The sequence below is a fragment of the Labrus mixtus genome, chromosome 9, assembly GCF_963584025.1.
Source record: "Labrus mixtus chromosome 9, fLabMix1.1, whole genome shotgun sequence".
Lineage (NCBI taxonomy): Eukaryota > Metazoa > Chordata > Actinopteri > Labriformes > Labridae > Labrus > Labrus mixtus.
The window spans coordinates 28829148-28852526 of record NC_083620.1 but is presented as its reverse complement, the minus strand read 5'-3'; the positions used below and the strand labels follow the sequence as shown (position 1 = coordinate 28852526).

Sequence of the window (23379 nt, the reverse complement as noted above, 5' to 3'; positions counted from 1 at the left end):
CTCAGATGAAGTCAGTGAAGAAGGGGTGGTGCTATCTTTGTCTCAGGACAGAAAAACTCCGCTGACTCATTTAGCAAACCTCACAGCCTTTTTTTCTTTTTTCTTTTTTGGTGTGTTCTCGTCCATATCTGGGAAGTGAGCTAATATCAGAGTCGCCAGGGTCTAATTTTAGAGTTGTGTGTTTTATTGCAACATCAAAGACATGCTCAGTGCACACTCACACTGTCCAGATGTTTCCTTCAGGATGGGTCCATGGAGACCCGAGGCCAGGTCGCAGTCCGTCAAATGGGTCGAAACTATGATACCAAATAAACTTACCAAGAAGGCAACAAAAACGAGGAACCAGAACAGTGAGGATACATTAGATGTAGGTCAAAGCAAACATCAAGTTCAGAAAATGTCAAAATTCAATGTAGTCATTGGAGATGTTATATATGTTTATATCATTGTGGCAAATAACGACTGAACCCAGACTGGAAACGGGTAGGGTGTCAAAAAATGTGTTTGTTCTGAACAGGTTTGACTAAAAGCTCTGAAAATAAACAAAAACACAGTGTGATTAAAGACACATTCGCATTATGTCAGTGCCCGCCTATGAGGTATTTTGGCCTCATTTTTGGACAAAGGGAGGTGGTTGAGATGCTTTGTCCATACGGATATAGTCTATTGTTACTTCTTGCATTGACTCATAAAGCAAGCTGGCAAACTTACAAGGCATATGAACCCAAGGAGTCTGGATGAATGAGGTAATGTTAAAAACGTAATCTCCATAAGCTTCAGTTGATGTTAAACATAACTCACTTTGTCTTTAAGATAAAAATAATTACATAGGACTCCATAGGACTAAATAACAGCTTAATTGTTAAATATAGGCAATCTGTGTTTAAAATCATTGTGTTTTTATTGTTTAGTCCAGCTTTTATTCCCGTACAAATAATTTTCTCACATTGTATATGAATTTATTTCATTCTTAGTTTTGGAGATTTGTAATGGCTGGATATTTTGAGTTACACCTTACAAGAGGGAGGGGGCATATACACAAATCTTTCTAAGTCCAAGATTATTAAAGCTATGTTTGTTAGAAGCTCTCTGTGAGGATTCTCAAAATGTTTGTGAATACAGGAGAAGATCTGTAGTAACACTGATAAATGCTGCCATCTGCTGGTCAAAATGAAGAAATACATTCTAAACTAACTGTTTAAAATTCTTTATGTATTTTTGGCTGCAATGACTGAAATAAAGCAGCTAGGAGACAAGTGGGCTTTTAGCTGTGACTCGTTTGTATGAACATCATGTTGTAGTCCATGTAAGTTATGACTGTTTATGAAACCAAAACAAATTACTCCAATAAAAGTAAAACAAATTTTGATAACAAACATGGAACAGAGCAAACAGGAAATATCTAAACCTACTTTATCTGCCTCCCGCCCTAAAACTGAACCGCTTAAAGGACGTAAAACCACGCTTACTGCAAATGAGCAGAAATGATAGCCAGGGCGACGTGTGTTATCCTGCCCTTGACGATGATCCTGACATACTCGGGTTTCTCTTCATATCGTACAAGTCTTTCGCCTTTTACTAAAGACTTCTGTGGAGAGGAACACTATTGAGTTCAACTTATTTTTGGCAGGCTTAGCCTTGTAGCTGAGCCTCTCTATTATGTGGAAAGCAAACAACCTATCCAATGCAATTACCCCAGAGGTCGTGATCCAAATTTTAGAGTGATTAGTGGCTAGTTTTACAATTATGCAGCTGCTGTGATGACCAATTAGAAAGAGTGTACAACAAGGTGAGAGCAATTCCATTGGATAAAGATTGTGACAGGGATGCACATGGCCTAGTATGCAACAGGCAAAGTCAGGCTTCCCGTGAGTGTAGTGGCCAGGGCGACGTGTGTTATCCTGCCCTTGACGATGATCCTGACATACTCGGGTTTCTCTTCATATCGTACAAGTCTTTCGCCTTTTACTAAAGACTTCCGTGGAGAGGAACATTATTGAGTTCAACTTATTTTTGGCAGGCTTAGCCTTGTAGCTGAGCCTCTCTATTATGTGGAAAGCAAATAACCTATCCAATGCAATTACCCCAGAGGTTGTGAGCCAAATTTTAGAGTGATTAGTGGTTGGTTTTACAATTATGTAGCTGCTGTGATGACCAATGAGAAAGAGTGTACAACAAGGTGAGAGCAATTCCATTGGATAAAGACTGTGACAGGGATGCACATGGCCTAGTATGCAACAGGCCAAGTCAGGCTTCCCGTGAGTGTAGTAGCCAGGGCGACGTGTGTTATCCTGCCCTTGACAATAATCCTGACATACTCTGGTTTCTCTTCATATCGTACAAGTCTTTCGCCTTTTACTAAAGACTTCCGTGGAGAGGAACACTATTGAGATCAACTTATTTTTGGCAGGCCTAGCCTTGTAGCTGAGCCTCTCTATTATGTGGAAAGCAAATAACCTATCCAATGCAATTACCCCAGAGGTCGTGAGCCAAATTTTGGCTTGTGATCTAGAGTCACATTTTAGAGTGATTAGTGGCTAGTTTTACAATTATGCAGTTGCTATGATGACCAATTAGAAAGAGTGTACAACAAGGTGAGAGCAATTCCATTGGATAAAGACTGTGACAGGGATGCACATGGCCTAGTATGCAACAGGCAAAGTCAGGCTTCCCGTGAGTGTAGTAGCCAGGGCGACGTGTGTTATCCTGCCCTTGACAATAATCCTGACATACTCAGGTTTCTCTTCATATCGTACAAGTCTTTCGCCTTTTACTAAAGACTTCCGTGGCGAGGAACACTATTGAGTTCAACTTATTTTTGGCAGGCTTAGCCTTGTAGCTGAGCCTCTCTATTATGTGGAAAGCAAAGAACCTATCCAATGCAATTTGGCTTGCGATCTAGAGTCACATTTTAGAGTGATTAGTGGCTAGTTTTACAATTATGCAGTTGCTGTGATGACCAATTAGAAAGAGTGTACAACAAGGTGAGAGCAATTCCATTGGATAAAGACTGTGACAGGGATGCACATGGCCTAGTATGCAACAGGCCAAGTCAGGCTTCCCGTGAGTGTAGTGGCCAGGGCGATGTGTGTTATCCTGCCCTTGACGATGATCCTGACATACTCGGGTTTCTCTTCATATCGTACAAGTCTTTCGCCTTTTACTAAAGACTTCCGTGGAGAGGAACACTATTGAGTTCATCTTATTTTTGGCAGGCTTAGCCTTGTAGCTGAGCCTCTCTATTATGTAGAAAGCAAATAACCTATCCAATGCAATTACCCCAGAGGTTGTGAGCCAAATTTTAGAGTGATTAGTGGTTGGTTTTACAATTATGCAGTTGCTGTGATGACCAATTAGAAAGAGTGTACAACAAGGTGAGAGCAATTCCATTGGATAAAGATTGTGACAGGGATGCACATGGCCTAGTATGCAACAGGCCAAGTCAGGCTTCCCGTGAGTGTAGTAGCCAGGGCGACGTGTGTTAACCTGCCCTTGACGATAATCCTGACATACTCTGGTTTCTCTTCATATCGTACAAGTCTTTCGCCTTTTACTAAAGACTTCCGTGGAGAGGAACACTATTGAGATCAACTTATTTTTGGCAGGCCTAGCCTTGTAGCTGAGCCTCTCTATTATGTGGAAAGCAAATAACCTATCCAATGCAATTACCCCAGAGGTCGTGAGCCAAATTTTGGCTTGTGATCTAGAGTCACATTTTAGAGTGATTAGTGGCTAGTTTTACAATTATGCAGTTGCTATGATGACCAATTAGAAAGAGTGTACAACAAGGTGAGAGCAATTCCATTGGATAAAGACTGTGACAGGGATGCACATGGCCTAGTATGCAACAGGCAAAGTCAGGCTTCCCGTGAGTGTAGTAGCCAGGGCGACGTGTGTTATCCTGCCCTTGACGACGATCCTGACATACTCAGGTTTCTCTTCATATCGTACAAGTCTTTCGCCTTTTACTAAAGACTTCCGTGGCGAGGAACACTATTGAGTTCAACTTATTTTTGGCAGGCTTAGCCTTGTAGCTGAGCCTCTCTATTATGTGGAAAGCAAAGAACCTATCCAATGCAATTTGGCTTGCGATCTAGAGTCACATTTTAGAGTGATTAGTGGCTAGTTTTACAATTATGCAGCTGCTGTGATGACCAATTAGAAAGAGTGTACAACAAGGTGAGAGCAATTCCATTGGATAAAGACTGTGACAGGGATGCACATGGCCTAGTATGCAACAGGCCAAGTCAGGCTTCCCGTGAGTGTAGTAGCCAGGGCGACGTGTGTTATCCTGCCCTTGACGATTATCCTGACATACTCGGGTTTCTCTTCATATCGTACAAGTCTTTCGCCTTTTACTAAAGACTTCCGTGGAGAGGAACACTATTGAGTTCATCTTATTTTTGGCAGGCTTAGCCTTGTAGCTGAGCCTCTCTATTATGTAGAAAGCAAATAACCTATCCAATGCAATTACCCCAGAGGTTGTGAGCCAAATTTTAGAGTGATTAGTGGTTGGTTTTACAATTATGCAGTTGCTGTGATGACCAATTAGAAAGAGTGTACAACAAGGTGAGAGCAATTCCATTGGATAAAGATTGTGACAGGGATGCACATGGCCTAGTATGCAACAGGCCAAGTCAGGCTTCCCGTGAGTGTAGTAGCCAGGGCGACGTGTGTTAACCTGCCCTTGACGATAATCCTGACATACTCTGGTTTCTCTTCATATCGTACAAGTCTTTCGCCTTTTACTAAAGACTTCCGTGGAGAGGAACACTATTGAGATCAACTTATTTTTGGCAGGCCTAGCCTTGTAGCTGAGCCTCTCTATTATGTGGAAAGCAAATAACCTATCCAATGCAATTACCCCAGAGGTCGTGAGCCAAATTTTGGCTTGTGATCTAGAGTCACATTTTAGAGTGATTAGTGGCTAGTTTTACAATTATGCAGTTGCTATGATGACCAATTAGAAAGAGTGTACAACAAGGTGAGAGCAATTCCATTGGATAAAGACTGTGACAGGGATGCACATGGCCTAGTATGCAACAGGCAAAGTCAGGCTTCCCTTGAGTGTAGTAGCCAGGGCGACGTGTGTTATCCTGCCCTTGACGACGATCCTGACATACTCTGGTTTCTCTTCATATCGTACAAGTCTTTCGCCTTTTACTAAAGACTTCCGTGGCGAGGAACACTATTGAGTTCAACTTATTTTTGGCAGGCTTAGCCTTGTAGCTGAGCCTCTCTATTATGTGGAAAGCAAAGAACCTATCCAATGCAATTTGGCTTGCGATCTAGAGTCACATTTTAGAGTGATTAGTGGCTAGTTTTACAATTATGCAGTTGCTGTGATGACCAATTAGAAAGAGTGTACAACAAGGTGAGAGCAATTCCATTGGATAAAGACTGTGACAGGGATGCACATGGCCTAGTATGCAACAGGCCAAGTCAGGCTTCCCGTGAGTGTAGTGGCCAGGGCGACGTGTGTTATCCTGCCCTTGACGATAATCCTGACATACTAGGGTTTCTCTTCATATCGTACAAGTCTTTCGCCTTTTACTAAAGACTTCCGTGGAGAGGAACACTATTGAGTTCATCTTATTTTTGGCAGGCTTAGCCTTGTAGCTGAGCCTCTCTATTATGTGGAAAGCAAACAACCTATCCAATGCAATTACCCCAGAGGTCGTGAGCCAAATTTTGGCTTGTGATCTAGAGTCACATTTTAGAGTGATTAGTGGCTAGTTTTACAATTATGCAGTTGCTGTGATGACCAATTAGAAAGAGTGTACAACAAGGTGAGAGCAATTCCATTGGATAAAGACTGTGACAGGGATGCACATGGCCTAGTATGCAACAGGCCAAGTCAGGCTTCCCGTGAGTGTAGTGGCCAGGGCGACGTGTGTTATCCTGCCCTTGACGATGATCCTGACATACTCGGGTTTCTCTTCATATCGTACAAGTCTTTCGCCTTTTACTAAAGACTTCCGTGGAGAGGAACACTATTGAGTTCATCTTATTTTTGGCAGGCTTAGCCTTGTAGCTGAGCCTCTCTATTATGTGGAAAGCAAACAACCTATCCAATGCAATTACCCCAGAGGTTGTGAGCCAAATTTTAGAGTGATTAGTGGTTGGTTTTACAATTATGCAGTTGCTGTGATGACCAATTAGAAAGAGTGTACAACAAGGTGAGAGCAATTCCATTGGATAAAGATTGTGACAGGGATGCACATGGCCTAGTATGCAACAGGCCAAGTCAGGCTTCCCGTGAGTGTAGTAGCCAGGGCGACGTGTTTTAACCTGCCCTTGACGATAATCCTGACATACTCTGGTTTCTCTTCATATCGTACAAGTCTTTCGCCTTTTACTAAAGACTTCCGTGGAGAGGAACACTATTGAGATCAACTTATTTTTGGCAGGCCTAGCCTTGTAGCTGAGCCTCTCTATTATGTGGAAAGCAAATAACCTATCCAATGCAATTACCCCAGAGGTCGTGAGCCAAATTTTGGCTTGTGATCTAGAGTCACATTTTAGAGTGATTAGTGGCTAGTTTTACAATTATGCAGTTGCTATGATGACCAATTAGAAAGAGTGTACAACAAGGTGAGAGCAATTCCATTGGATAAAGACTGTGACAGGGATGCACATGGCCTAGTATGCAACAGGCAAAGTCAGGCTTCCCGTGAGTGTAGTAGCCAGGGCGACGTGTGTTATCCTGCCCTTGACGACGATCCTGACATACTCAGGTTTCTCTTCATATCGTACAAGTCTTTCGCCTTTTACTAAAGACTTCCGTGGCGAGGAACACTATTGAGTTCAACTTATTTTTGGCAGGCTTAGCCTTGTAGCTGAGCCTCTCTATTATGTGGAAAGCAAAGAACCTATCCAATGCAATTTGGCTTGCGATCTAGAGTCACATTTTAGAGTGATTAGTGGCTAGTTTTACAATTATGCAGTTGCTGTGATGACCAATTAGAAAGAGTGTACAACAAGGTGAGAGCAATTCCATTGGATAAAGACTGTGACAGGGATGCACATGGCCTAGTATGCAACAGGCCAAGTCAGGCTTCCCGTGAGTGTAGTGGCCAGGGCGACGTGTGTTATCCTGCCCTTGACGATAATCCTGACATACTCGGGTTTCTCTTCATATCGTACAAGTCTTTCGCCTTTTACTAAAGACTTCCGTGGAGAGGAACACTATTGAGTTCATCTTATTTTTGGCAGGCTTAGCCTTGTAGCTGAGCCTTTCTATTATGTGGAAAGCAAACAACCTATCCAATGCAATTACCCCAGAGGTCGTGAGCCAAATTTTGGCTTGTGATCTAGAGTCACACTTTAGAGTGATTAGTGGCTAGTTTTACAATTATGCAGTTGCTGTGATGACCAATTAGAAAGAGTGTACAACAAGGTGAGAGCAATTCCATTGGATAAAGACTGTGACAGGGATGCACATGGCCTAGTATGCAACAGGCCAAGTCAGGCTTCCCGTGAGTGTAGTGGCCAGGGCGACGTGTGTTATCCTGCCCTTGACGATGATCCTGACATACTCGGGTTTCTCTTCATATCGTACAAGTCTTTCGCCTTTTACTAAAGACTTCCGTGGAGAGGAACACTATTGAGTTCATCTTATTTTTGGCAGGCTTAGCCTTGTAGCTGAGCCTCTCTATTATGTGGAAAGCAAACAACCTATCCAATGCAATTACCCCAGAGGTCGTGGGCCAAATTTTGGCTTGTGATCTAGAGTCACATTTTAGAGTGATTAGTGGCTAGTTTTACAATTATGCAGTTGCTGTGATGACCAATTAGAAAGAGTGTACAACAAGGTGAGAGCAATTCCATTGGATAAAGACTGACAGGGATGCACATGGCCTAGTATGCAACAGGCTAAGTCAGGCTTCCCGTGAGTGTAGTAGCCAGGGCGACGTGTGTTATCCTACCCTTGACGATGGTCCTGACATACTCAGGTTTCTCTTCATATCGTACAAGTCTTTCGCCTTTTACTAAAGACTTCCGTGGCGAGGAACACTATTGCGTTCAACTTATTTTTGGCAGGCTTAGCCTTGTAGCTGAGCCTCTCTATTATGTGGAAAGCAAAGAACCTATCCAATGCAATTTGGCTTGCGATCTAGAGTCACATTTTAGAGTGATTAGTGGCTAGTTTTACAATTATGCAGTTGCTGTGATGACCAATTAGAAAGAGTGTACAACAAGGTGAGAGCAATTCCATTGGATAAAGACTGTGACAGGGATGCACATGGCCTAGTATGCAACAGGCCAAGTCAGGCTTCCCGTGAGTGTAGTAGCCAGGGCGACGTGTGTTATCCTGCCCTTGACGATGATCCTGACATACTCGGGTTTCTCTTCATATCGTACAAGTCTTTCGCCTTTTACTAAAGACTTCTGTGGAGAGGAACACTATTGAGTTCAACTTATTTTTGGCAGGCTTGGCCTTGTAGCTGAGCCTCTCTATTATGTGGAAAGCAAACAACCTATCCAATGCAATTACCCCAGAGGTCGTGATCCAAATTTTAGAGTGATTAGTGGCTAGTTTTACAATTATGCAGCTGCTGTGATGACCAATTAGAAAGAGTGTACAACAAGGTGAGAGCAATTCCATTGGATAAAGACTGTGACAGGGATGCACATGGCCTAGTATGCAACAGGCAAAGTCAGGCTTCCCGTGAGTGTAGTAGCCAGGGCGACGTGTGTTATCCTGCCCTTGACGACGATCCTGACATACTCGGGTTTCTCTTCATATCGTACAAGTCTTTCGCCTTTTACTAAAGACTTCCGTGGAGAGGAACACTATTGAGTTCATCTTATTTTTGGCAGGCTTAGCCTTGTAGCTGAGCCTCTCTATTATGTGGAAAGCAAACAACCTATCCAATGCAATTACCCCAGAGGTCGTGAGCCAAATTTTGGCTTGTGATCTAGAGTCACATTTTAGAGTGATTAGTGGCTAGTTTTACAATTATGCAGCTGCTGTGATGACCAATTAGAAAGAGTGTACAACAAGGTGAGAGCAATTCCATTGGATAAAGACTGTGACAGGGATGCACATGGCCTAGTATGCAACAGGCCAAGTCAGGCTTCCCGTGAGTGTAGTGGCCAGGGCGACGTGTGTTATCCTGCCCTTGACGATTATCCTGAGATACTCGGGTTTCTCTTCACATCGTACAAGTCTTTCGCCTTTTACTAAAGACTTCCGTGGAGAGGAACACTATTGAGTTCATCTTATTTTTGGCAGGCTTAGCCTTGTAGCTGAGCCTCTCTATTATGTAGAAAGCAAATAACCTATCCAATGCAATTACCCCAGAGGTTGTGAGCCAAATTTTAGAGTGATTAGTGGTTGGTTTTACAATTATGCAGTTGCTGTGATGACCAATTAGAAAGAGTGTACAACAAGGTGAGAGCAATTCCATTGGATAAAGATTGTGACAGGGATGCACATGGCCTAGTATGCAACAGGCCAAGTCAGGCTTCCCGTGAGTGTAGTAGCCAGGGCGACGTGTGTTAACCTGCCCTTGACGATAATCCTGACATACTCTGGTTTCTCTTCATATCGTACAAGTCTTTCGCCTTTTACTAAAGACTTCCGTGGAGAGGAACACTATTGAGATCAACTTATTTTTGGCAGGCCTAGCCTTGTAGCTGAGCCTCTCTATTATGTGGAAAGCAAATAACCTATCCAATGCAATTACCCCAGAGGTCGTGAGCCAAATTTTGGCTTGTGATCTAGAGTCACATTTTAGAGTGATTAGTGGCTAGTTTTACAATTATGCAGTTGCTATGATGACCAATTAGAAAGAGTGTACAACAAGGTGAGAGCAATTCCATTGGATAAAGACTGTGACAGGGATGCACATGGCCTAGTATGCAACAGGCAAAGTCAGGCTTCCCGTGAGTGTAGTAGCCAGGGCGACGTGTGTTATCCTGCCCTTGACGACGATCCTGACATACTCAGGTTTCTCTTCATATCGTACAAGTCTTTCGCCTTTTACTAAAGACTTCCGTGGCGAGGAACACTATTGAGTTCAACTTATTTTTGGCAGGCTTAGCCTTGTAGCTGAGCCTCTCTATTATGTGGAAAGCAAAGAACCTATCCAATGCAATTTGGCTTGCGATCTAGAGTCACATTTTAGAGTGATTAGTGGCTAGTTTTACAATTATGCAGTTGCTGTGATGACCAATTAGAAAGAGTGTACAACAAGGTGAGAGCAATTCCATTGGATAAAGACTGTGACAGGGATGCACATGGCCTAGTATGCAACAGGCCAAGTCAGGCTTCCCGTGAGTGTAGTGGCCAGGGCGACGTGTGTTATCCTGCCCTTGACGATAATCCTGACATACTCGGGTTTCTCTTCATATCGTACAAGTCTTTCGCCTTTTACTAAAGACTTCCGTGGAGAGGAACACTATTGAGTTCATCTTATTTTTGGCAGGCTTAGCCTTGTAGCTGAGCCTCTCTATTATGTGGAAAGCAAACAACCTATCCAATGCAATTACCCCAGAGGTCGTGAGCCAAATTTTGGCTTGTGATCTAGAGTCACATTTTAGAGTGATTAGTGGCTAGTTTTACAATTATGCAGTTGCTGTGATGACCAATTAGAAAGAGTGTACAACAAGGTGAGAGCAATTCCATTGGATAAAGACTGTGACAGGGATGCACATGGCCTAGTATGCAACAGGCCAAGTCAGGCTTCCCGTGAGTGTAGTGGCCAGGGCGACGTGTGTTATCCTGCCCTTGACGATGATCCTGACATACTCGGGTTTCTCTTCATATCGTACAAGTCTTTCGCCTTTTACTAAAGACTTCCGTGGAGAGGAACACTATTGAGTTCATCTTATTTTTGGCAGGCTTAGCCTTGTAGCTGAGCCTCTCTATTATGTGGAAAGCAAACAACCTATCCAATGCAATTACCCCAGAGGTTGTGAGCCAAATTTTAGAGTGATTAGTGGTTGGTTTTACAATTATGCAGTTGCTGCGATGACCAATTAGAAAGAGTGTACAACAAGGTGAGAGCAATTCCATTGGATAAAGATTGTGACAGGGATGCACATGGCCTAGTATGCAACAGGCCAAGTCAGGCTTCCCGTGAGTGTAGTAGCCAGGGCGACGTGTGTTAACCTGCCCTTGACGATAATCCTGACATACTCTGGTTTCTCTTCATATCGTACAAGTCTTTCGCCTTTTACTAAAGACTTCCGTGGAGAGGAACACTATTGAGATCAACTTATTTTTGGCAGGCCTAGCCTTGTAGCTGAGCCTCTCTATTATGTGGAAAGCAAATAACCTATCCAATGCAATTACCCCAGAGGTCGTGAGCCAAATTTTGGCTTGTGATCTAGAGTCACATTTTAGAGTGATTAGTGGCTAGTTTTACAATTATGCAGTTGCTATGATGACCAATTAGAAAGAGTGTACAACAAGGTGAGAGCAATTCCATTGGATAAAGACTGTGACAGGGATGCACATGGCCTAGTATGCAACAGGCAAAGTCAGGCTTCCCGTGAGTGTAGTAGCCAGGGCGACGTGTGTTATCCTGCCCTTGACGACGATCCTGACATACTCGGGTTTCTCTTCATATCGTACAAGTCTTTCGCCTTTTACTAAAGACTTCCGTGGAGAGGAACACTATTGAGTTCATCTTATTTTTGGCAGGCTTAGCCTTGTAGCTGAGCCTCTCTATTATGTGGAAAGCAAACAACCTATCCAATGCAATTACCCCAGAGGTTGTGAGCCAAATTTTAGAGTGATTAGTGGTTGGTTTTACAATTATGCAGTTGCTGTGATGACCAATTAGAAAGAGTGTACAACAAGGTGAGAGCAATTCCATTGGATAAAGATTGTGACAGGGATGCACATGGCCTAGTATGCAACAGGCCAAGTCAGGCTTCCCGTGAGTGTAGTAGCCAGGGCGACGTGTGTTAACCTGCCCTTGACGATAATCCTGACATACTCTGGTTTCTCTTCATATCGTACAAGTCTTTCGCCTTTTACTAAAGACTTCCGTGGAGAGGAACACTATTGAGATCAACTTATTTTTGGCAGGCCTAGCCTTTTAGCTGAGCCTCTCTATTATGTGGAAAGCAAATAACCTATCCAATGCAATTACCCCAGAGGTCGTGAGCCAAATTTTGGCTTGTGATCTAGAGTCACATTTTAGAGTGATTAGTGGCTAGTTTTACAATTATGCAGTTGCTATGATGACCAATTAGAAAGAGTGTACAACAAGGTGAGAGCAATTCCATTGGATAAAGACTGTGACAGGGATGCACATGGCCTAGTATGCAACAGGCAAAGTCAGGCTTCCCGTGAGTGTAGTAGCCAGGGCGACGTGTGTTATCCTGCCCTTGACGACGATCCTGACATACTCAGGTTTCTCTTCATATCGTACAAGTCTTTCGCCTTTTACTAAAGACTTCCGTGGCGAGGAACACTATTGAGTTCAACTTATTTTTGGCAGGCTTAGCCTTGTAGCTGAGCCTCTCTATTATGTGGAAAGCAAAGAACCTATCCAATGCAATTTGGCTTGCGATCTAGAGTCACATTTTAGAGTGATTAGTGGCTAGTTTTACAATTATGCAGTTGCTGTGATGACCAATTAGAAAGAGTGTACAACAAGGTGAGAGCAATTCCATTGGATAAAGACTGTGACAGGGATGCACATGGCCTAGTATGCAACAGGCCAAGTCAGGCTTCCCGTGAGTGTAGTGGCCAGGGCGACGTGTGTTATCCTGCCCTTGACGACGATCCTGACATACTCAGGTTTCTCTTCATATCTTACAAGTCTTTCGCCTTTTACTAAAGACTTCCGTGGCGAGGAACACTATTGAGTTCAATTTATTTTTGGCAGGCTTAGCCTTGTAGCTGAGCCTCTCTATTATGTGGAAAGCAAAGAACCTATCCAATGCAATTTGGCTTGCGATCTAGAGTCACATTTTAGAGTGATTAGTGGCTAGTTTTACAATTATGCAGTTGCTGTGATGACCAATTAGAAAGAGTGTACAACAAGGTGAGAGCAATTCCATTGGATAAAGACTGTGACAGGGATGCACATGGCCTAGTATGCAACAGGCCAAGTCAGGCTTCCCGTGAGTGTAGTGGCCAGGGCGACGTTTGTTATCCTGCCCTTGACGATAATCCTGACATACTCGGGTTTCTCTTCATATCGTACAAGTCTTTCGCCTTTTACTAAAGACTTCCGTGGAGAGGAACACTATTGAGTTCATCTTATTTTTGGCAGGCTTAGCCTTGTAGCTGAGCCTCTCTATTATGTGGAAAGCAAACAACCTATCCAATGCAATTACCCCAGAGGTCGTGAGCCAAATTTTGGCTTGTGATCTAGAGTCACATTTTAGAGTGATTAGTGGCTAGTTTTACAATTATGCAGTTGCTGTGATGACCAATTAGAAAGAGTGTACAACAAGGTGAGAGCAATTCCATTGGATAAAGACTGTGACAGGGATGCACATGGCCTAGTATGCAACAGGCCAAGTCAGGCTTCCCGTGAGTGTAGTGGCCAGGGCGACGTGTGTTATCCTGCCCTTGACGATGATCCTGACATACTCGGGTTTCTCTTCATATCGTACAAGTCTTTCGCCTTTTACTAAAGACTTCCGTGGAGAGGAACACTATTGAGTTCATCTTATTTTTGGCAGGCTTAGCCTTGTAGCTGAGCCTCTCTATTATGTGGAAAGCAAACAACCTATCCAATGCAATTACCCCAGAGGTCGTGAGCCAAATTTTGGCTTGTGATCTAGAGTCACATTTTAGAGTGATTAGTGGCTAGTTTTACAATTATGCAGTTGCTGTGATGACCAATTAGAAAGAGTGTACAACAAGGTGAGAGCAAGTCCATTGGATAAAGACTGACAGGGATGCACATGGCCTAGTATGCAACAGGCTAAGTCAGGCTTCCCGTGAGTGTAGTAGCCAGGGCGACGTGTGTTATCCTACCCTTGACGATGGTCCTGACGTACTCAGGTTTCTCTTCATATCGTACAAGTCTTTCGCCTTTTACTAAAGACTTCCGTGGCGAGGAACACTATTGAGTTCAACTTATTTTTGGCAGGCTTAGCCTTGTAGCTGAGCCTCTCTATTATGTGGAAAGCAAACAACCTATCCAATGCAATTACCCCAGAGGTCGTGATCCAAATTTTAGAGTGATTAGTGGCTAGTTTTACAATTATGCAGCTGCTGTGATGACCAATTAGAAAGAGTGTACAACAAGGTGAGAGCAATTCCATTGGATAAAGACTGTGACAGGGATGCACATGGCCTAGTATGCAACAGGCCAAGTCAGGCTTCCCGTGAGTGTAGTGGCCAGGGCGACGTGTGTTATCCTGCCCTTGACGATGATCCTGACATACTCGGGTTTCTCTTCATATCGTACAAGTCTTTCGCCTTTTACTAAAGACTTCCGTGGAGAGGAACACTATTGAGTTCATCTTATTTTTGGCAGGCTTAGCCTTGTAGCTGAGCCTCTCTATTATGTGGAAAGCAAACAACCTATCCAATGCAATTACCCCAGAGGTCGTGAGCCAAATTTTGGCTTGTGATCTAGAGTCAGATTTTAGAGTGATTAGTGGCTAGTTTTACAATTATGCAGTTGCTGTGATGACCAATTAGAAAGAGTGTACAACAAGGTGAGAGCAATTCCATTGGATAAAGACTGACAGGGATGCACATGGCCTAGTATGCAACAGGCTAAGTCAGGCTTCCCGTGAGTGTAGTAGCCAGGGCGACGTGTGTTATCCTACCCTTGACGATGGTCCTGACGTACTCAGGTTTCTCTTCATATCGTACAAGTCTTTCGCCTTTTACTAAAGACTTCCGTGGCGAGGAACACTATTGAGTTCAACTTATTTTTGGCAGGCTTAGCCTTGTAGCTGAGCCTCTCTATTATGTGGAAAGCAAAGAACCTATCCAATGCAATTTGGCTTGCGATCTAGAGTCACATTTTAGAGTGATTAGTGGCTAGTTTTACAATTATGCAGTTGCTGTGATGACCAATTAGAAAGAGTGTACAACAAGGTGAGAGCAATTCCATTGGATAAAGACTGTGACAGGGATGCACATGGCCTAGTATGCAACAGGCCAAGTCAGGCTTCCCGTGAGTGTAGTAGCCAGGGCGACGTGTGTTATCCTGCCCTTGACGATGATCCTGACATACTCGGGTTTCTCTTCATATCGTACAAGTCTTTCGCCTTTTACTAAAGACTTCCGTGGAGAGGAACACTATTGAGTTCAACTTATTTTTGGCAGGCTTAGCCTTGTAGCTGAGCCTCTCTATTATGTGGAAAGCAAACAACCTATCCAATGCAATTACCCCAGAGGTCGTGATCCAAATTTTAGAGTGATTAGTGGCTAGTTTTACAATTATGCAGCTGCTGTGATGACCAATTAGAAAGAGTGTACAACAAGGTGAGAGCAATTCCATTGGATAAAGACTGTGACAGGGATGCACATGGCCTAGTATGCAACAGGCCAAGTCAGGCTTCCCGTGAGTGTAGTGGCCAGGGCGACGTGTGTTAACCTGCCCTTGACGATGATCCTGACATACTCGGGTTTCTCTTCATATCGTACAAGTCTTTCGCCTTTTACTAAAGACTTCCGTGGAGAGGAACACTATTGAGTTCAACTTATTTTTGGCAGGCTTAGCCTTGTAGCTGAGCCTCTCTATTATGTGGAAAGCAAAGATCCTATCCAATGCAATTCGGCTTGTGATCTAGAGTCTCATTTTAGAGTGATTAGTGGCTAGTTTTACAATTATGCAGCTGCTGTGATGACCAATTAGAAAGAGTGTACAACAAGGTGAGAGCAATTCCATTGGATAAAGACTGTGACAGGGATGCACATGGCCTAGTATGCAACAGGCCAAGTCAGGCTTCCCGTGAGTGTAGTAGCCAGGGCGACGTGTGTTATTCTGCCCTTGACGATTATCCTGACATACTCGGGTTTCTCTTCATATCGTACAAGTCTTTCGCCTTTTACTAAAGACTTCCGTGGAGAGGAGCACTATTGAGTTCATCTTATTTTTGGCAGGCTTAGCCTTGTAGCTGAGCCTCTCTATTATGTAGAAAGCAAATAACCTATCCAATGCAATTACCCCAGAGGTTGTGAGCCAAATTTTAGAGTGATTAGTGGTTGGTTTTACAATTATGCAGTTGCTGTGATGACCAATTAGAAAGAGTGTACAACAAGGTGAGAGCAATTCCATTGGATAAAGATTGTGACAGGGATGCACATGGCCTAGTATGCAACAGGCCAAGTCAGGCTTCCCGTGAGTGTAGTAGCCAGGGCGACGTGTGTTATCCTGCCCTTGACGATAATCCTGACATACTCGGGTTTCTCTTCATATCGTACAAGTCTTTCGCCTTTTACTAAAGACTTCCGTGGAGAGGAACACTATTGAGTTCAACTTATTTTTGGCAGGCTTAGCCTTGTAGCTGAGCCTCTCTATTATGTGGAAAGCAAAGAACCTATCCAATGCAATTTGGCTTGTGATCTAGAGTCACATTTCAGAGTGATTAGTGGCTAGTTTTACAATTATGCAGTTGTTGTGATGACCAATTAGAAAGAGTGTACAACAAGGTGAGAGCAATTCCATTGGATAAAGACTGTGACAGGGATGCACATGGCCTAGTATGCAACAGGCCAAGTCAGGCTTCCCGTGAGTGTAGTGGCCAGGGCGACGTGTGTTATCAAGCCCTTGACGATAATCCTGACATACTCGGGTTTCTCTTCATATCGTACAAGTCTTTCGCCTTTTACTAAAGACTTCCGTGGAGAGGAACACTATTGAGTTCATCTTATTTTTGGCAGGCCTAGCCTTGTAGCTGAGCCTCTCTATTATGTGGAAAGCAAATAACCTATCCAATGCAATTACCCCAGAGGTCGTGAGCCAAATTTTGGCTTGTGATCTAGAGTCACATTTTAGAGTGATTAGTGGCTAGTTTTACAATTATGCAGTTGCTATGATGACCAATTAGAAAGAGTGTACAACAAGGTGAGAGCAATTCCATTGGATAAAGACTGTGACAGGGATGCACATGGCCTAGTATGCAACAGGCAAAGTCAGGCTTCCCGTGAGTGTAGTAGCCAGGGCGACGTGTGTTATCCTGCCCTTGACGACGATCCTGACATACTCAGGTTTCTCTTCATATCGTACAAGTCTTTCGCCTTTTACTAAAGACTTCCGTGGCGAGGAACACTATTGAGTTCAACTTATTTTTGGCAGGCTTAGCCTTGTAGCTGAGCCTCTCTATTATGTGGAAAGCAAACAACCTATCCAATGCAATTTGGCTTGCGATCTAGAGTCACATTTTAGAGTGATTAGTGGCTAGTTTTACAATTATGCAGTTGCTGTGATGACCAATTAGAAAGAGTGTACAACAAGGTGAGAGCAATTCCATTGGATAAAGACTGTGACAGGGATGCACATGGCCTAGTATGCAACAGGCCAAGTCAGGCTTCCCGTGAGAGTAGTGGCCAGGGCGACGTGTGTTATCCTGCCCTTGACGATAATCCTGACATACTCGGGTTTCTCTTCATATCGTACAAGTCTTTCGCCTTTTACTAAAGACTTCCGTGGAGAGGAACACTATTGAGTTCATCTTATTTTTGGCAGGCTTAGCCTTGTAGCTGAGCCTCTCTATTATGTGGAAAGCAAACAACCTATCCAATGCAATTACCCCAGAGGTCGTGAGCCAAATTTTGGCTTGTGATCTAGAGTCACATTTTAGAGTGATTAGTGGCTAGTTTTACAATTATGCAGTTGCTGTGATGACCAATTAGAAAGAGTGTACAACAAGGTGAGAGCAATTCCATTGGATAAAGACTGTGACAGGGATGCACATGGCCTAGTATGCAACAGGCCAAGTCAGGCTTCCCGTGAGTGTAGTAGCCAGGGCGATGTGTGTTATCCTGCCCTTGACGATGATCCTGACATACTGCGGTTTCTCTTCATATCGTACAAGTCTTTCGCCTTTTACTAAAGACTTCCGTGGCGAGGAACACTATTGAGTTCAACTTATTTTTGGCAGGCTTAGCCTTGTAGCTGAGCCTCTCTATTATGTGGAAAGCAAACAACCTATCCAATGCAATTTGGCTTGCGATCTAGAGTCACATTTTAGAGTGATTAGTGGCTAGTTTTACAATTATGCAGTTGCTGTGATGACCAATTAGAAAGAGTGTACAACAAGGTGAGAGCAATTCCATTGGATAAAGACTGTGACAGGGATGCACATGGCCTAGTATGCAACAGGCAAAGTCAGGCTTCCCGTGAGTGTATTAGCCAGGGCGACGTGTGTTATCCTGCCCTTGACGACGATCCTGACATACTCAGGTTTCTCTTCATATCGTACAAGTCTTTCGCCTTTTACTAAAGACTTCCGTGGCGAGGAACACTATTGAGTTCAATTTATTTTTGGCAGGCTTAGCCTTGTAGCTGAGCCTCTCTATTATGTGGAAAGCAAAGAACCTATCCAATGCAATTTGGCTTGCGATCTAGAGTCACATTTTAGAGTGATTAGTGGCTAGTTTTACAATTATGCAGCTGCTGTGATGACCAATTAGAAAGAGTGTACAACAAGGTGAGAGCAATTCCATTGGATAAAGACTGTGACAGGGATGCACATGGCCTAGTATGCAACAGGCCAAGTCAGGCTTCCCGTGAGTGTAGTGGCCAGGGCGACGTGTGTTATCCTGCCCTTGACGATAATCCTGACATACTCGGGTTTCTCTTCATATCGTACAAGTCTTTCGCCTTTTACTAAAGACTTCCGTGGAGAGGAACACTATTGAGTTCATCTTATTTTTGGCAGGCTTAGCCTTGTAGCTGAGCCTCTCTATTATGTGGAAAGCAAACAACCTATCCAATGCAATTACCCCAGAGGTCGTGAGCCAAATTTTGGCTTGTGATCTAGAGTCACATTTTAGAGTGATTAGTGGCTAGTTTTACAATTATGCAGTTGCTGTGATGACCAATTAGAAAGAGTGTACAACAAGGTGAGAGCAATTCCATTGGATAAAGACTGTGACAGGGATGCACATGGCCTAGTATGCAACAGGCCAAGTCAGGCTTCCCGTGAGTGTAGTGGCCAGGGCGACGTGTGTTATCCTGCCCTTGACGATGATCCTGACATACTCGGGTTTCTCTTCATATCGTACAAGTCTTTCGCCTTTTACTAAAGACTTCCGTGGAGAGGAACACTATTGAGTTCAACTTATTTTTGGCAGGCTTAGCCTTGTAGCTGAGCCTCTCTATTATGTGGAAAGCAAAGATCCTATCCAATGCAATTCGGCTTGTGATCTAGAGTCTCATTTTAGAGTGATTAGTGGCTAGTTTTACAATTATGCAGCTGCTGTGATGACCAATTAGAAAGAGTGTACAACAAGGTGAGAGCAATTCCATTGGATAAAGACTGTGACAGGGATGCACATGGCCTAGTATGCAACAGGCCAAGTCAGGCTTCCCGTGAGTGTAGTAGCCAGGGCGACGTGTGTTATTCTGCCCTTGACGATTATCCTGACATACTCGGGTTTCTCTTCATATCGTACAAGTCTTTCGCCTTTTACTAAAGACTTCCGTGGAGAGGAGCACTATTGAGTTCATCTTATTTTTGGCAGGCTTAGCCTTGTAGCTGAGCCTCTCTATTATGTAGAAAGCAAATAACCTATCCAATGCAATTACCCCAGAGGTTGTGAGCCAAATTTTAGAGTGATTAGTGGTTGGTTTTACAATTATGCAGTTGCTGTGATGACCAATTAGAAAGAGTGTACAACAAGGTGAGAGCAATTCCATTGGATAAAGATTGTGACAGGGATGCACATGGCCTAGTATGCAACAGGCCAAGTCAGGCTTCCCGTGAGTGTAGTAGCCAGGGCGACGTGTGTTATCCTGCCCTTGACGATAATCCTGACATACTCGGGTTTCTCTTCATATCGTACAAGTCTTTCGCCTTTTACTAAAGACTTCCGTGGAGAGGAACACTATTGAGTTCAACTTATTTTTGGCAGGCTTAGCCTTGTAGCTGAGCCTCTCTATTATGTGGAAAGCAAAGAACCTATCCAATGCAATTTGGCTTGTGATCTAGAGTCACATTTCAGAGTGATTAGTGGCTAGTTTTACAATTATGCAGTTGTTGTGATGACCAATTAGAAAGAGTGTACAACAAGGTGAGAGCAATTCCATTGGATAAAGACTGTGACAGGGATGCACATGGCCTAGTATGCAACAGGCCAAGTCAGGCTTCCCGTGAGTGTAGTGGCCAGGGCGACGTGTGTTATCAAGCCCTTGACGATAATCCTGACATACTCGGGTTTCTCTTCATATCGTACAAGTCTTTCGCCTTTTACTAAAGACTTCCGTGGAGAGGAACACTATTGAGTTCATCTTATTTTTGGCAGGCCTAGCCTTGTAGCTGAGCCTCTCTATTATGTGGAAAGCAAATAACCTATCCAATGCAATTACCCCAGAGGTCGTGAGCCAAATTTTGGCTTGTGATCTAGAGTCACATTTTAGAGTGATTAGTGGCTAGTTTTACAATTATGCAGTTGCTATGATGACCAATTAGAAAGAGTGTACAACAAGGTGAGAGCAATTCCATTGGATAAAGACTGTGACAGGGATGCACATGGCCTAGTATGCAACAGGCAAAGTCAGGCTTCCCGTGAGTGTAGTAGCCAGGGCGACGTGTGTTATCCTGCCCTTGACGACGATCCTGACATACTCAGGTTTCTCTTCATATCGTACAAGTCTTTCGCCTTTTACTAAAGACTTCCGTGGCGAGGAACACTATTGAGTTCAACTTATTTTTGGCAGGCTTAGCCTTGTAGCTGAGCCTCTCTATTATGTGGAAAGCAAACAACCTATCCAATGCAATTTGGCTTGCGATCTAGAGTCACATTTTAGAGTGATTAGTGGCTAGTTTTACAATTATGCAGTTGCTGTGATGACCAATTAGAAAGAGTGTACAACAAGGTGAGAGCAATTCCATTGGATAAAGACTGTGACAGGGATGCACATGGCCTAGTATGCAACAGGCCAAGTCAGGCTTCCCGTGAGAGTAGTGGCCAGGGCGACGTGTGTTATCCTGCCCTTGACGATAATCCTGACATACTCGGGTTTCTCTTCATATCGTACAAGTCTTTCGCCTTTTACTAAAGACTTCCGTGGAGAGGAACACTATTGAGTTCATCTTATTTTTGGCAGGCTTAGCCTTGTAGCTGAGCCTCTCTATTATGTGGAAAGCAAACAACCTATCCAATGCAATTACCCCAGAGGTCGTGAGCCAAATTTTGGCTTGTGATCTAGAGTCACATTTTAGAGTGATTAGTGGCTAGTTTTACAATTATGCAGTTGCTGTGATGACCAATTAGAAAGAGTGTACAACAAGGTGAGAGCAATTCCATTGGATAAAGACTGTGACAGGGATGCACATGGCCTAGTATGCAACAGGCCAAGTCAGGCTTCCCGTGAGTGTAGTAGCCAGGGCGATGTGTGTTATCCTGCCCTTGACGATGATCCTGACATACTGCGGTTTCTCTTCATATCGTACAAGTCTTTCGCCTTTTACTAAAGACTTCCGTGGCGAGGAACACTATTGAGTTCAACTTATTTTTGGCAGGCTTAGCCTTGTAGCTGAGCCTCTCTATTATGTGGAAAGCAAACAACCTATCCAATGCAATTTGGCTTGCGATCTAGAGTCACATTTTAGAGTGATTAGTGGCTAGTTTTACAATTATGCAGTTGCTGTGATGACCAATTAGAAAGAGTGTACAACAAGGTGAGAGCAATTCCATTGGATAAAGACTGTGACAGGGATGCACATGGCCTAGTATGCAACAGGCAAAGTCAGGCTTCCCGTGAGTGTATTAGCCAGGGCGACGTGTGTTATCCTGCCCTTGACGACGATCCTGACATACTCAGGTTTCTCTTCATATCGTACAAGTCTTTCGCCTTTTACTAAAGACTTCCGTGGCGAGGAACACTATTGAGTTCAATTTATTTTTGGCAGGCTTAGCCTTGTAGCTGAGCCTCTCTATTATGTGGAAAGCAAAGAACCTATCCAATGCAATTTGGCTTGCGATCTAGAGTCACATTTTAGAGTGATTAGTGGCTAGTTTTACAATTATGCAGCTGCTGTGATGACCAATTAGAAAGAGTGTACAACAAGGTGAGAGCAATTCCATTGGATAAAGACTGTGACAGGGATGCACATGGCCTAGTATGCAACAGGCCAAGTCAGGCTTCCCGTGAGTGTAGTGGCCAGGGCGACGTGTGTTATCCTGCCCTTGACGATAATCCTGACATACTCGGGTTTCTCTTCATATCGTACAAGTCTTTCGCCTTTTACTAAAGACTTCCGTGGAGAGGAACACTATTGAGTTCATCTTATTTTTGGCAGGCTTAGCCTTGTAGCTGAGCCTCTCTATTATGTGGAAAGCAAACAACCTATCCAATGCAATTACCCCAGAGGTCGTGAGCCAAATTTTGGCTTGTGATCTAGAGTCACATTTTAGAGTGATTAGTGGCTAGTTTTACAATTATGCAGTTGCTGTGATGACCAATTAGAAAGAGTGTACAACAAGGTGAGAGCAATTCCATTGGATAAAGACTGTGACAGGGATGCACATGGCCTAGTATGCAACAGGCCAAGTCAGGCTTCCCGTGAGTGTAGTGGCCAGGGCGACGTGTGTTATCCTGCCCTTGACGATGATCCTGACATACTCGGGTTTCTCTTCATATCGTACAAGTCTTTCGCCTTTTACTAAAGACTTCCGTGGAGAGGAACACTATTGAGTTCATCTTATTTTTGGCAGGCTTAGCCTTGTAGCTGAGCCTCTCTATTATGTGGAAAGCAAACAACCTATCCAATGCAATTACCCCAGAGGTCGTGAGCCAAATTTTGGCTTGTGATCTAGAGTCACATTTTAGAGTGATTAGTGGCTAGTTTTACAATTATGCAGTTGCTGTGATGACCAATTAGAAAGAGTGTACAACAAGGTGAGAGCAATTCCATTGGATAAAGACTGACAGGGATGCACATGGCCTAGTATGCAACAGGCTAAGTCAGGCTTCCCGTGAGTGTAGTAGCCAGGGCGACGTGTGTTATCCTACCCTTGACGATGGTCCTGACGTACTCAGGTTTCTCTTCATATCGTACAAGTCTTTCGCCTTTTACTAAAGACTTCCGTGGCGAGGAACACTATTGAGTTCAACTTATTTTTGGCAGGCTTAGCCTTGTAGCTGAGCCTCTCTATTATGTGGAAAGCAAAGAACCTATCCAATGCAATTTGGCTTGCGATCTAGAGTCACATTTTAGAGTGATTAGTGGCTAGTTTTACAATTATGCAGTTGCTGTGATGACCAATTAGAAAGA

At 43.6% G+C, this 23379-nt stretch overlaps 55 non-coding genes across 55 annotated transcripts; all 55 read left to right on the top strand.

The window, feature by feature from the left end:
* Window positions 1–1534: 1534 nt before the first annotated feature.
* Window positions 1535–1651, top strand: LOC132981212 (U5 spliceosomal RNA). The gene has a single exon (XR_009674440.1). It is a non-coding gene; the product is annotated as a U5 spliceosomal RNA (small nuclear RNA).
* A 273-nt stretch (window positions 1652–1924) lies between these two features.
* LOC132981315 (U5 spliceosomal RNA) lies at window positions 1925–2041 on the top strand. Its single transcript, XR_009674540.1, has one exon. It is a non-coding gene; the product is annotated as a U5 spliceosomal RNA (small nuclear RNA).
* A 273-nt stretch (window positions 2042–2314) lies between these two features.
* On the top strand, window positions 2315–2427 carry LOC132981231 (U5 spliceosomal RNA). Its single transcript, XR_009674458.1, has one exon. It is a non-coding gene; the product is annotated as a U5 spliceosomal RNA (small nuclear RNA).
* Window positions 2428–2729: 302 nt separating this feature from the next.
* Window positions 2730–2846, top strand: LOC132981202 (U5 spliceosomal RNA). The gene has a single exon (XR_009674430.1). It is a non-coding gene; the product is annotated as a U5 spliceosomal RNA (small nuclear RNA).
* Window positions 2847–3119: 273 nt separating this feature from the next.
* Window positions 3120–3236, top strand: LOC132981084 (U5 spliceosomal RNA). Its single transcript, XR_009674316.1, has one exon. It is a non-coding gene; the product is annotated as a U5 spliceosomal RNA (small nuclear RNA).
* A 273-nt stretch (window positions 3237–3509) lies between these two features.
* On the top strand, window positions 3510–3622 carry LOC132981230 (U5 spliceosomal RNA). The gene has a single exon (XR_009674457.1). It is a non-coding gene; the product is annotated as a U5 spliceosomal RNA (small nuclear RNA).
* A 302-nt stretch (window positions 3623–3924) lies between these two features.
* On the top strand, window positions 3925–4041 carry LOC132981201 (U5 spliceosomal RNA). The gene has a single exon (XR_009674429.1). It is a non-coding gene; the product is annotated as a U5 spliceosomal RNA (small nuclear RNA).
* Window positions 4042–4314: 273 nt separating this feature from the next.
* LOC132981082 (U5 spliceosomal RNA) lies at window positions 4315–4431 on the top strand. The gene has a single exon (XR_009674315.1). It is a non-coding gene; the product is annotated as a U5 spliceosomal RNA (small nuclear RNA).
* Window positions 4432–4704: 273 nt separating this feature from the next.
* On the top strand, window positions 4705–4817 carry LOC132981229 (U5 spliceosomal RNA). Its single transcript, XR_009674456.1, has one exon. It is a non-coding gene; the product is annotated as a U5 spliceosomal RNA (small nuclear RNA).
* A 302-nt stretch (window positions 4818–5119) lies between these two features.
* On the top strand, window positions 5120–5236 carry LOC132981148 (U5 spliceosomal RNA). Its single transcript, XR_009674377.1, has one exon. It is a non-coding gene; the product is annotated as a U5 spliceosomal RNA (small nuclear RNA).
* Window positions 5237–5509: 273 nt separating this feature from the next.
* Window positions 5510–5626, top strand: LOC132981253 (U5 spliceosomal RNA). The gene has a single exon (XR_009674479.1). It is a non-coding gene; the product is annotated as a U5 spliceosomal RNA (small nuclear RNA).
* A 298-nt stretch (window positions 5627–5924) lies between these two features.
* Window positions 5925–6041, top strand: LOC132981081 (U5 spliceosomal RNA). Its single transcript, XR_009674314.1, has one exon. It is a non-coding gene; the product is annotated as a U5 spliceosomal RNA (small nuclear RNA).
* Window positions 6042–6314: 273 nt separating this feature from the next.
* On the top strand, window positions 6315–6427 carry LOC132981228 (U5 spliceosomal RNA). Its single transcript, XR_009674455.1, has one exon. It is a non-coding gene; the product is annotated as a U5 spliceosomal RNA (small nuclear RNA).
* Window positions 6428–6729: 302 nt separating this feature from the next.
* Window positions 6730–6846, top strand: LOC132981200 (U5 spliceosomal RNA). The gene has a single exon (XR_009674428.1). It is a non-coding gene; the product is annotated as a U5 spliceosomal RNA (small nuclear RNA).
* A 273-nt stretch (window positions 6847–7119) lies between these two features.
* On the top strand, window positions 7120–7236 carry LOC132981080 (U5 spliceosomal RNA). Its single transcript, XR_009674313.1, has one exon. It is a non-coding gene; the product is annotated as a U5 spliceosomal RNA (small nuclear RNA).
* Window positions 7237–7534: 298 nt separating this feature from the next.
* LOC132981078 (U5 spliceosomal RNA) lies at window positions 7535–7651 on the top strand. Its single transcript, XR_009674311.1, has one exon. It is a non-coding gene; the product is annotated as a U5 spliceosomal RNA (small nuclear RNA).
* A 296-nt stretch (window positions 7652–7947) lies between these two features.
* On the top strand, window positions 7948–8064 carry LOC132981294 (U5 spliceosomal RNA). The gene has a single exon (XR_009674518.1). It is a non-coding gene; the product is annotated as a U5 spliceosomal RNA (small nuclear RNA).
* A 273-nt stretch (window positions 8065–8337) lies between these two features.
* On the top strand, window positions 8338–8454 carry LOC132981254 (U5 spliceosomal RNA). The gene has a single exon (XR_009674480.1). It is a non-coding gene; the product is annotated as a U5 spliceosomal RNA (small nuclear RNA).
* Window positions 8455–8727: 273 nt separating this feature from the next.
* On the top strand, window positions 8728–8844 carry LOC132981077 (U5 spliceosomal RNA). The gene has a single exon (XR_009674310.1). It is a non-coding gene; the product is annotated as a U5 spliceosomal RNA (small nuclear RNA).
* Window positions 8845–9142: 298 nt separating this feature from the next.
* LOC132981096 (U5 spliceosomal RNA) lies at window positions 9143–9259 on the top strand. Its single transcript, XR_009674328.1, has one exon. It is a non-coding gene; the product is annotated as a U5 spliceosomal RNA (small nuclear RNA).
* A 273-nt stretch (window positions 9260–9532) lies between these two features.
* LOC132981226 (U5 spliceosomal RNA) lies at window positions 9533–9645 on the top strand. The gene has a single exon (XR_009674453.1). It is a non-coding gene; the product is annotated as a U5 spliceosomal RNA (small nuclear RNA).
* Window positions 9646–9947: 302 nt separating this feature from the next.
* Window positions 9948–10064, top strand: LOC132981199 (U5 spliceosomal RNA). The gene has a single exon (XR_009674426.1). It is a non-coding gene; the product is annotated as a U5 spliceosomal RNA (small nuclear RNA).
* A 273-nt stretch (window positions 10065–10337) lies between these two features.
* Window positions 10338–10454, top strand: LOC132981076 (U5 spliceosomal RNA). The gene has a single exon (XR_009674309.1). It is a non-coding gene; the product is annotated as a U5 spliceosomal RNA (small nuclear RNA).
* A 298-nt stretch (window positions 10455–10752) lies between these two features.
* On the top strand, window positions 10753–10869 carry LOC132981075 (U5 spliceosomal RNA). Its single transcript, XR_009674308.1, has one exon. It is a non-coding gene; the product is annotated as a U5 spliceosomal RNA (small nuclear RNA).
* Window positions 10870–11142: 273 nt separating this feature from the next.
* Window positions 11143–11255, top strand: LOC132981225 (U5 spliceosomal RNA). The gene has a single exon (XR_009674452.1). It is a non-coding gene; the product is annotated as a U5 spliceosomal RNA (small nuclear RNA).
* Window positions 11256–11557: 302 nt separating this feature from the next.
* On the top strand, window positions 11558–11674 carry LOC132981074 (U5 spliceosomal RNA). Its single transcript, XR_009674307.1, has one exon. It is a non-coding gene; the product is annotated as a U5 spliceosomal RNA (small nuclear RNA).
* A 273-nt stretch (window positions 11675–11947) lies between these two features.
* Window positions 11948–12060, top strand: LOC132981155 (U5 spliceosomal RNA). The gene has a single exon (XR_009674384.1). It is a non-coding gene; the product is annotated as a U5 spliceosomal RNA (small nuclear RNA).
* Window positions 12061–12362: 302 nt separating this feature from the next.
* Window positions 12363–12479, top strand: LOC132981197 (U5 spliceosomal RNA). Its single transcript, XR_009674424.1, has one exon. It is a non-coding gene; the product is annotated as a U5 spliceosomal RNA (small nuclear RNA).
* A 273-nt stretch (window positions 12480–12752) lies between these two features.
* Window positions 12753–12869, top strand: LOC132981291 (U5 spliceosomal RNA). The gene has a single exon (XR_009674515.1). It is a non-coding gene; the product is annotated as a U5 spliceosomal RNA (small nuclear RNA).
* Window positions 12870–13142: 273 nt separating this feature from the next.
* LOC132981073 (U5 spliceosomal RNA) lies at window positions 13143–13259 on the top strand. Its single transcript, XR_009674306.1, has one exon. It is a non-coding gene; the product is annotated as a U5 spliceosomal RNA (small nuclear RNA).
* A 298-nt stretch (window positions 13260–13557) lies between these two features.
* LOC132981072 (U5 spliceosomal RNA) lies at window positions 13558–13674 on the top strand. Its single transcript, XR_009674305.1, has one exon. It is a non-coding gene; the product is annotated as a U5 spliceosomal RNA (small nuclear RNA).
* A 296-nt stretch (window positions 13675–13970) lies between these two features.
* Window positions 13971–14087, top strand: LOC132981244 (U5 spliceosomal RNA). Its single transcript, XR_009674470.1, has one exon. It is a non-coding gene; the product is annotated as a U5 spliceosomal RNA (small nuclear RNA).
* A 273-nt stretch (window positions 14088–14360) lies between these two features.
* On the top strand, window positions 14361–14477 carry LOC132981071 (U5 spliceosomal RNA). The gene has a single exon (XR_009674304.1). It is a non-coding gene; the product is annotated as a U5 spliceosomal RNA (small nuclear RNA).
* Window positions 14478–14773: 296 nt separating this feature from the next.
* On the top strand, window positions 14774–14890 carry LOC132981243 (U5 spliceosomal RNA). The gene has a single exon (XR_009674469.1). It is a non-coding gene; the product is annotated as a U5 spliceosomal RNA (small nuclear RNA).
* A 273-nt stretch (window positions 14891–15163) lies between these two features.
* On the top strand, window positions 15164–15280 carry LOC132981044 (U5 spliceosomal RNA). The gene has a single exon (XR_009674278.1). It is a non-coding gene; the product is annotated as a U5 spliceosomal RNA (small nuclear RNA).
* A 273-nt stretch (window positions 15281–15553) lies between these two features.
* Window positions 15554–15670, top strand: LOC132981043 (U5 spliceosomal RNA). Its single transcript, XR_009674277.1, has one exon. It is a non-coding gene; the product is annotated as a U5 spliceosomal RNA (small nuclear RNA).
* Window positions 15671–15943: 273 nt separating this feature from the next.
* Window positions 15944–16060, top strand: LOC132981120 (U5 spliceosomal RNA). The gene has a single exon (XR_009674350.1). It is a non-coding gene; the product is annotated as a U5 spliceosomal RNA (small nuclear RNA).
* Window positions 16061–16333: 273 nt separating this feature from the next.
* LOC132981042 (U5 spliceosomal RNA) lies at window positions 16334–16450 on the top strand. Its single transcript, XR_009674276.1, has one exon. It is a non-coding gene; the product is annotated as a U5 spliceosomal RNA (small nuclear RNA).
* A 273-nt stretch (window positions 16451–16723) lies between these two features.
* LOC132981141 (U5 spliceosomal RNA) lies at window positions 16724–16836 on the top strand. The gene has a single exon (XR_009674370.1). It is a non-coding gene; the product is annotated as a U5 spliceosomal RNA (small nuclear RNA).
* Window positions 16837–17138: 302 nt separating this feature from the next.
* On the top strand, window positions 17139–17255 carry LOC132981196 (U5 spliceosomal RNA). Its single transcript, XR_009674423.1, has one exon. It is a non-coding gene; the product is annotated as a U5 spliceosomal RNA (small nuclear RNA).
* Window positions 17256–17528: 273 nt separating this feature from the next.
* Window positions 17529–17645, top strand: LOC132981070 (U5 spliceosomal RNA). Its single transcript, XR_009674303.1, has one exon. It is a non-coding gene; the product is annotated as a U5 spliceosomal RNA (small nuclear RNA).
* Window positions 17646–17943: 298 nt separating this feature from the next.
* Window positions 17944–18060, top strand: LOC132981313 (U5 spliceosomal RNA). Its single transcript, XR_009674538.1, has one exon. It is a non-coding gene; the product is annotated as a U5 spliceosomal RNA (small nuclear RNA).
* Window positions 18061–18333: 273 nt separating this feature from the next.
* Window positions 18334–18450, top strand: LOC132981172 (U5 spliceosomal RNA). The gene has a single exon (XR_009674401.1). It is a non-coding gene; the product is annotated as a U5 spliceosomal RNA (small nuclear RNA).
* A 273-nt stretch (window positions 18451–18723) lies between these two features.
* On the top strand, window positions 18724–18840 carry LOC132981069 (U5 spliceosomal RNA). Its single transcript, XR_009674302.1, has one exon. It is a non-coding gene; the product is annotated as a U5 spliceosomal RNA (small nuclear RNA).
* A 298-nt stretch (window positions 18841–19138) lies between these two features.
* LOC132981041 (U5 spliceosomal RNA) lies at window positions 19139–19255 on the top strand. The gene has a single exon (XR_009674275.1). It is a non-coding gene; the product is annotated as a U5 spliceosomal RNA (small nuclear RNA).
* Window positions 19256–19528: 273 nt separating this feature from the next.
* On the top strand, window positions 19529–19645 carry LOC132981119 (U5 spliceosomal RNA). The gene has a single exon (XR_009674349.1). It is a non-coding gene; the product is annotated as a U5 spliceosomal RNA (small nuclear RNA).
* Window positions 19646–19918: 273 nt separating this feature from the next.
* Window positions 19919–20035, top strand: LOC132981040 (U5 spliceosomal RNA). Its single transcript, XR_009674274.1, has one exon. It is a non-coding gene; the product is annotated as a U5 spliceosomal RNA (small nuclear RNA).
* A 273-nt stretch (window positions 20036–20308) lies between these two features.
* Window positions 20309–20421, top strand: LOC132981140 (U5 spliceosomal RNA). The gene has a single exon (XR_009674369.1). It is a non-coding gene; the product is annotated as a U5 spliceosomal RNA (small nuclear RNA).
* A 302-nt stretch (window positions 20422–20723) lies between these two features.
* Window positions 20724–20840, top strand: LOC132981195 (U5 spliceosomal RNA). Its single transcript, XR_009674422.1, has one exon. It is a non-coding gene; the product is annotated as a U5 spliceosomal RNA (small nuclear RNA).
* Window positions 20841–21113: 273 nt separating this feature from the next.
* On the top strand, window positions 21114–21230 carry LOC132981067 (U5 spliceosomal RNA). The gene has a single exon (XR_009674300.1). It is a non-coding gene; the product is annotated as a U5 spliceosomal RNA (small nuclear RNA).
* Window positions 21231–21528: 298 nt separating this feature from the next.
* Window positions 21529–21645, top strand: LOC132981312 (U5 spliceosomal RNA). The gene has a single exon (XR_009674537.1). It is a non-coding gene; the product is annotated as a U5 spliceosomal RNA (small nuclear RNA).
* A 273-nt stretch (window positions 21646–21918) lies between these two features.
* LOC132981171 (U5 spliceosomal RNA) lies at window positions 21919–22035 on the top strand. The gene has a single exon (XR_009674400.1). It is a non-coding gene; the product is annotated as a U5 spliceosomal RNA (small nuclear RNA).
* A 273-nt stretch (window positions 22036–22308) lies between these two features.
* On the top strand, window positions 22309–22425 carry LOC132981066 (U5 spliceosomal RNA). The gene has a single exon (XR_009674299.1). It is a non-coding gene; the product is annotated as a U5 spliceosomal RNA (small nuclear RNA).
* Window positions 22426–22723: 298 nt separating this feature from the next.
* On the top strand, window positions 22724–22840 carry LOC132981065 (U5 spliceosomal RNA). The gene has a single exon (XR_009674298.1). It is a non-coding gene; the product is annotated as a U5 spliceosomal RNA (small nuclear RNA).
* Window positions 22841–23136: 296 nt separating this feature from the next.
* Window positions 23137–23253, top strand: LOC132981242 (U5 spliceosomal RNA). The gene has a single exon (XR_009674468.1). It is a non-coding gene; the product is annotated as a U5 spliceosomal RNA (small nuclear RNA).
* Window positions 23254–23379: the final 126 nt, after the last annotated feature.